Here is an 8,153-nt window from a genome sequence, read left to right as displayed (position 1 = left end):
TTCCAGTCTCAAGGTGTCACAAGTTATCAAGTCACCTCCAATTCACCCACAATCTATGAAAAAACCTTGACCTCCCTCTGCTTTATACTTTCTTAAAAACGAGGTGCCTAGAAAACATGGCCACAGAAAAACTTGTACATGGACACATATAATAGAAAAATATATATTGGTCTTTGCTTCCTTTTGCATTTCTAACATAGAGCTCCTGAAGACCTTGAAATTCTCTGGATACTAAGGGCATTAGGAACATCTTTTTTTCAATCTGACATTTGGTCTTTGATCTTGGTTCCTGACACAGAGCTTCTGAAAACCTGGCAAATTCCTGGATGATAGGAATGTGTTTGTTCTAATGAGGCTCCTGGATGGGTCCTGGGGAGGGCTGATCACAGAAAGACAAAGTCATGACTAGAAGTTTGGAATTTGCAGCCCTGTCCCCCATTCTCTTGAGAAGGGAGAAGAACTGAAAATGGAGTTACTGATTGATCATGCCTACATAAAATCCCAATATGTTTTAGTGTTTGAGGAACATCCAGGTTAGTGAACACATCCAAACCAGGAAGGTAACGTACCCCAGATCCACAACAATAGAAGCTCCTGTGCTTGGACCCTCCCAGACCTCACCCTACCTGGCTGTTCATCTTTATCCTTTAATTTTTTTTTTTTTTTTTTTACAGAGTATAATGCTTGATATTCACCAATAAACCAGAAGTCCATTTCTAGATGTTTCTTTGTTTTGCATGCTACATTTGTTTTCTTAGGAAGCAAAACCCTGGAAGGGACAGCTTCACTAGTCTTCAGACTCAGATTCATCTTCATCTTGACTAATGTGGAAATAACGAAGTTCATAAGTCTCCTTGTCAGATGCAACCACATGAAGCCAGTCACAAAGATTGTTTTTCTTAAGGTATTTCTTGGTAAGCTATTTCAAATACCTTTTAGAGAACTGTTTCTCAGAAACAACTGTGATTTTATTCTTGAAACATTCAACGTGAACAACATTCCCCAGATTTCCAGTTTTTCCATTGACTTTAAATTTCTCCAGAAGAAACTGTTCAAAATGACCAGAATCGAAAATTCCATCTTCTACTGGATGGGTGAGGTCCAAGTTAAACTTCAAGGTTGACTTCTTAGGCTTCTTGTCTTTCAGCGTCATCTTGAAGGCTGGCTGGGTGATCAGAGAGCCTTTAACATATCTTTTGATAAACTGGTAAATGTCAAGTGTTTCCTTGGGTTCTGTAGCCACTCTAGCAAATTAATCAAACCTGAGGAGGGAATCATGCAAACCTCTGATTTGTAGCCCAACCAGACAAAAGTTGTGAATAACCTAGGAACCTACAGTTTGTGATTGGCATCTGACGTGGGGTGGAAGCAGTCTTGTGGGACTGAGCCCTTAGCCAGTGTAGCCAGTGGGATCTGACACTGTCATCAAGTTGATAGTGTTAGAAGTGAGTTAAATTGTAGGACCCCCACCTGGTGTCATGGATAATTGCTTCACGTAGGGAAAAATTTCCACACATTGGGTGATCTGAAGTATCAGAAGTGAAGTGTTATCTGTGAAGGTAAAGGAGACACACATGAAAATGAAAATGACACAGTGTGGGGGTGGGAGGGGGGAAGCAGAGAGAAAAGCTGAGTTTTTCCTATTACAGCATGTGTGTAGCAGATTTGTCCATAATTGCCAAAATGATGTCCTTCAGTAGGTGAATGGATCAGTAAACTGTGGTACACCCAGACAATAGAATATTTTTCAGAGCTAAAAAGAAATGAGCTATCGAGCCATGAAAAGACATGAAGGAAATTTAAATGCATATTACTAAGTGAAAGAAGCCAACCTGAAAAGTCTACATGCTGTATGATTCCAACTGCATGATATTCTAGAAAAGGTAAAACTATATAGACAGTGTAAAAAAAAAAAAAGCAGTTTTCAGGGACTGGAAGGAGAGGGGAAGATGAACAGGCAAAGCACAGAAGATTTTTTAGGGTAATGAAAATATTCTGGGGCAGCCCGGGTGGCTCAGTGGTTTAGTGCCACCTTCGGCCTGGGGCATGATCCTGGGGACCCGGGATCGAGTACCACATCGGGCTCCCTGCTTGGAGCCTGCTTCTCCCTCTGCCTATGTCTCTGCCTCTTTCTCTCTGTCTCTCATGAATAAATAAGTAAAACTTTAAAAATATATATTCTGTGTGATATATATTTTTATATATTTTTATATATATTTTATATTTCCATAATGCTGGAAATACGTCATTACATGTTTGTCCAAACCCACAGAGTATCCAACACCAAGAGTGAATCCTAATGTAAACTAGACTCTGGATGACTATGATGCTTCAAATAGCCTTTTTTTATTTTAACCAACCTATTAGTCTAGAAGGGGTGTTAATATGGGGGAAGTTATTTGTGAGTGGAGGTAGGTAGATATAGGAACTCTCTGTACTTTCTGCTCAATTTTGCTGCAAACCTAAAACTGCAAAACAAGAATCTATTTTTAAAAAGAGATGCCAGGGCTCATCTCTTGATAAACTGAAGAATGCCTCTCCTAGCTCTCCCTTCTCTGGTCACCAAACTGTCTCCTATGAACAGTGGCCATTGGATGGGACTACCCCGAGTTCCAGGCATAGGGGAAGAGATGTCCATATGCAAAGGAAGAAGAAATGCTGGTTGCAATCTGGAGCTTGTTAGCTTGACGACATGAAGGTGCTCTTCTCTTCATGAGTCTTGTTTGAGGAGGGGTCAGTAGGGGGCACCTTTGGTGGCACGAGCTCCTACCACTGTATGCTTCCCCTGAAATAGGAGTGCAGATGGGTTCCTCAATGTCACCCTGAAATGAAAGTGCCTGGATGGTGGCAGGGCACCATCCAGGTAAGAGGGTAATTCCAGGGCTGTAGGCTGGCCAGCAAAGAGGTACTCTGAGATGAGGAGGGGCAACGTCACAGTGGCCCTGGTACAGAACACAGTCTTGAAGGCGGTGAAACCAGAGGAAAAGGAGGGAGGCAGCTGTGGCCAGAGGGGGTTGTCCCCTCCCTTCCCCCCATCTTCCGCACCTCCTTATTGATGGAGCTAATGTGCTAAGCACTTCACACGGGCTTCTTAATCTTCCACTGAGAATCTGAGGATGAACCTACTCTTATGAGCTGTGGGATCCCCAACCTCCGTGCCCACATGTGAAATGGGGACATTAGCACCCGCTCCAGACCACCTTCCTTCCTTTCTAATTTAATTTTTATTTTCCATAGAAATCAGAGGACTAACTTATTCCAGAGGATGGCAGAGATAAGAAATTCACCCTGAGAAAAATACTTTGATGTAATTCTGTTAGCATGCCCTCCTGTTGACTGCCCCACCGGTGTCTTATGGTCTTGTGACAGTTTTTGAGCACTTTGCCGATTCCCACCTTAGGAGTAGACAGGAGCCACTTCAGAATCCCCAGATTTCAAGGCAGGAGTAAGATTATTTCTTAGGAGAATAGCACCTCCTATCTCAAAAGACTGCATATGCTTGTTATGGAGTTGGGCAGAGTTTAGGTTAAGTAAGCACATGATTCATCAGTGTTAAAAAAAAAAAAAGGTAACGGGGAAAGATGCTGCCTTATGGACTAAGGTATTCAGATGTGGTGTGAATGTTTGAGGCAGCGGGTGGCCATAGTGGGCAAGTCGAGGCCCATGGCCCCAGTGACTGAGGGCATGGCCAAGCACAAGCAGCCTGGCTCCACGTGTGGCTACCGGGTGTGACTCCTGACGTTTCTACTTATCAGGCACAACGCCCAAAAACTACAGACGAGAGATTCAATTTTCCCATTTCACAGACAAGGAAACTGAGGATCAGAGAGGTTAGATCCCAGAACTGGGACTCACAGCCAGGCCTGTGGGTGCACTTTTAGGATCAACGGCCATAGCGTAACAGGCACTCCGCCCCCTAAGCTCACGGGGCTACTGTAAGAACCAATGACTGGGCATTTCTGAACAACATGAGAACAGGGCTTTGTAAATGTAGGCAGCTTAAAAATGAAAGTACCTCAATTTTTAAGTTGACATTGAAAACTAGGAAAACGTCACGAGTCTTATATTCTTGCGTATAGTCTTGTTTAGACTAGTATTACAACAAAGTGTTCACCAACAAAAGCATTGCCACAGCTCCCCAAAATCGTTTATTTACAAGCAATTTGTCCTTATGCTACTGATGTAGTTTTGAATGTCAGATGACAGTCTGCAGAAAATCAAAGTAAGAGTTTTGTTGGGGGGAAAAAAAACAGCAATAGGACATCATTTCGCTTGTGGGGAAGGCTTTGTTTGTTCTGGTGGCTGTATCTGTGGCCTGTGTTCTGTGTCTGCCCCGTACCCCCCACACCAAGTGTTGCCTCCTCTGTGCACATCTGTACCAGCTTCCGGTTTCACTCCTTTTGTTTTCTCTCCCATGGGCATGGCTGCTGTTAAACTCTGCCTTCCAGAAGCTGGGGATGAAGGTCTCGAGGGTGGAGGAGAGGGCTGCAGGTGGGGTCCCCTGGGCAGGGAGGGCCGGCTTCGTGCTCAGGTGACCAGTGCAGTCGCACAGGACTCCATGGCTCCTAAGGGGGCCCCTGCTCTCGGATCCAATGCTCTGCCCTTGCTGTCCTGAAATTCTTAGTCATTTTGTCTTTGGTAAGTGAAGTCTGGCAGGACAGTGGAGCCTCATCTCACCCTCTTCTCTGAGCCCTGGGGCTCCAGTCCTCTGTGGCCTGCCCCATCCCCACCCCGGACCTGCAGCCACAGCTGTCCTCTGCCCTGGGGTGGCTCCTACGTCACTTGGGACAGACTTGAGGTGTTAAGTACAGGCATGGGGAGGGTCAGGGTGGGACCCACATCTCATGACATGAGATGGGGGGTCAGCAGTTGTCCACTTTCAGGGCTGGCACAGGCGACCTGGCCAGAATATCCTGCCTCCCCCTGTGGGAGTACAGGTACATTCTGGTGCAGAGCCCATAATCCCTGGGGGTCACCTGGCCTCTGATTTGAGGTGGGGGCCAGCAGCTGGTGGGAAGGGGAGCATGACTGTTTTATTTTGCATGGAGCCCACAGATTATATAGCAGGCCCTTCCCCTGGCCAGGAGTGGTCCCCAGGTCACGTGACATTCTTTCCCTGCCTCCTGGATGCCCCCTCCCACTGTCTTCCTTTGCTACCTCCTTTTTCTTCAGAGCTCTATTCAGATGCCCCCTCGGCCTACCGTACACTAGCCCTCACTGGTGTCCCCCTTTCCTTTTTCTGCCTTGAGCACTTGATGCTGCTGGGCCACCACCTCTGGCTTTTGTGTAGGTCACCCCCCAGAGGACGGGGCCTGGAGTTACTCTCATTTATATTCAGCACATTGCAAGGATTTAATAAACGTGCACGGAATTGGATTGTGCAAGTCTGTAAAACACTTAGCCCTTTCACACTCCTGCCAAGGGATCTCTTCAGCTGTGTGGCCCCCATGCAGCTTCAGGCTTTCACATCCATCCTGTGTCTCCCAGTTCTTCCCACCATTCCTAGTGGACTCAGCTGATCACAATGGGAAGCCTGGCTCAACTCAGAAGTGGTCTTTCCTGGCTGTGGGTCCAGTGGTCCCAATGCGGGGCCCTGTGTGAGTTCCCCCATGTACTGGGAGCCTTCTACTCAAGTAGGGCACGCATTCAACATTTTCCCCAGCCCAAGTCAGCAGCTCTTTGCCACCCCATGGCCAACTGGCAGCCACCTGGCCAGACACTGCAGGAGATGAGAGCTTGACGGCAGGCAGCCAGCCTGGAGCTCCGGCCTTGAGATGTCAGCCCATTCCAGGGGCAGCAGCATGGGCCATGATGCTGGGAAAAAAAAGCAAGAGATAAGCACTTCCTCCAGAGTGTGCATGTCTGAGACAACTCAGGTTTAACACATACGGTGGGGAAAGGAAGACCAACTCTACCCCCTTGGGTTTCTCAAATTTCCTTGGTTTCTCCACCCAGGCAGAGGAGCCACTTAGGGAGAGTCTTTGACCTCTGCATCCCCAAACCTTACTCTCCAGCAGGTACAACTCAACAGGTCTAGGGTAGGGCCTCTGGTGGTTCAGCTGATGGGTGAGCAGCAGGCCCTGGGACTCCACCTGTCTAGGTGCTGTCCACATGCTGCCCCATGAGTAGTGAAGCTTGATCAAACAACTGAGCCTAAATACCAGACAGAAAGGCAACTTACCACCTGGAGTGGGCCCTATGCTAGAAGGTCATGGAGACTCCAGGGCTGGGGTAGCTGGGTTGGGCCACATTGAGATGAAAAACAGAAGAGGTGAATGGAACAGATGGCTGAAGAGAAGTGATGATGCTGAGAGAGAGTGAGGGAGAAGGGGTCAGGAGGAAGGGGACAATGGGAGAAGAGAGAGGGGGAGGGCAGTGAAGGAGGTCAAGGGAGGGGGAGGAGGGAGAAGAGAGGGGAAAGGAGGAGGTAGAGGGAGCAGGGAGATGGAGCAGAAAGAGGGAGAGAAGGAAGGAAGGAGAGGGAGAGAGCGAGCGAGGGAGGAAATTCTCTATCTCCTGTATTGCCTCTTCCCTTCCTCTGCTGTGTGAGACCTGAGGCCTCATCCCCATTTCCATGGATTTCTATGCTGCTGCGTCCATTCAGAGTGCCCTCTGTTTCCAGGGTGACGGAGTGACGGGGTTTTGACCCAGAGGGTCATAGCACACAGGGTGAGCCTGATGGCAGGCAGGGGCAGGCCCCCCTGCCTGGGAGTGGTGGAGAGGGCCTGTCCCCCGAAGCCTGCAGGGCCCTGGGCCCTGGTGCCTTCCTGGGCCTTCTGAGTCCCTATTTCCTCAGCTGGTTATCTGGAAAGGGCATTATTGAATCTGAGAGTGTGGATTTGTTCTCTCGTGTTCTGGCGTGTTGCCTGCCGATTATCCAGAAACCCTGGAGGAGCACCTGCCCTGCGGTGAGGCAGCAGGAAACGAAGCCCGATTTCTGCAGAGGCCAAGGGGATGGGAGTCCAGCAGGTGTGCAAGATGCTGGGGATGACTCTCTTCCGTGTCCAGCTGACTCTCTGTAGGTTCTGTTTCCTCCAAAGGAAGCAGACTCCGGCTCCAGCTCTGACCATTCCAAGCATTGTGACAACGCGAGTCAGGGGTTTCAGTGGCAAACAGAGCTGACCCTTGACCAACACGAGTTTGAACCACGGGGGTCCACTTGCATGTGGATTGTCGCCGATAAATACAGTACGGTACCATAAATGTATATTCTCTTTCTTGTGATTTTCTTAACAGCATTTTCTTTTCTCTAGCTTACTTTACCATAAGAACATAGTATGTGATACACGAAATGTGTAAATCAACTGTTACTGGTAAGACTTCCAGTCAACAGTGGGCTATAGTTAAATTATTAGGGAATCAAAAGTTATATGTGTATTTTCATATGTGCAGGAAGTCAGCACACCTAACCCCATGTTGTTCAAGGGTCAATGGTAATTGAAACCTTTCTTGGTTTTCTGAAACAGGTTGAGAATTTATTGGAGGGTGTGATCAGCCAAATAATGGTACTTGGCAGACATCCAGGTCCTAATCCCTGGAACCTGTGAATATGTTACCTTACATGGAAAAACAGGCTTTGCAGATGTGAGTAAATGATGATACTGAGATGGGGAGATTATCCTGGATTATCTAGATGGGCCTGATGTCATCTTAAAGGTCCTTCAAGGAGGGAAGCAGGAAGGTCAGAGTCTGAGAAAGAGATGTGACATTGGAAGGAGAGGTCAGAAAGAGATTTGAAGGTACTCTGCTGCTGGCTTTGAAGACAGATGAAGGGGCCATGAGTCAAGGAATGCAAGAGAAGGCCTTGTCTAGAAGCTGGGAAGGACAAGGAAATGGATCCTTCCCAGAGCCTCCAGAAGGAACCAGTTTGGCCAACACCCTGAATTTATCCCTGTTAGACTTGTCTCAGACTTCTGATCTCCAGAGTTATAAGATAGTCACTTTGTGTTGTTTGAAGTCACTACATTTGTGGTAACTTGTTACAGCAGCGAAAGGAAACCAACCCAGTAAGGAAGAAGGCCTTCTCAGGACGCCATCCCTACTGGCCACTGGCCACTAGCTTTGTGGGCACTGCTGCCTATGCTACTGCTGCCCCCCTGCTGCCTCATTTCACACCTTTATCTTATCCCTTACGATTCAGGCAGCAGCACTGA

At 47.6% G+C, this 8,153-nt stretch overlaps 1 pseudogene; it reads right to left on the bottom strand.

Annotated features, from left to right (window-relative positions):
- Positions 1 to 787: 787 nt before the first annotated feature.
- Positions 788 to 1,153, bottom strand: LOC140600718 (ribosomal protein eL22-like pseudogene; annotated as a pseudogene).
- Between the last annotated feature and the right edge of the window lie 7,000 nt (positions 1,154 to 8,153).

The sequence above is a fragment of the Canis lupus genome, chromosome 12 (genome assembly GCF_048164855.1).
Source record: "Canis lupus baileyi chromosome 12, mCanLup2.hap1, whole genome shotgun sequence".
Classification (NCBI taxonomy): domain Eukaryota; kingdom Metazoa; phylum Chordata; class Mammalia; order Carnivora; family Canidae; genus Canis; species Canis lupus.
The sequence above is the reverse complement of the archived record's forward strand: the minus strand, read 5'-3'. Positions and strand labels throughout refer to the sequence as shown.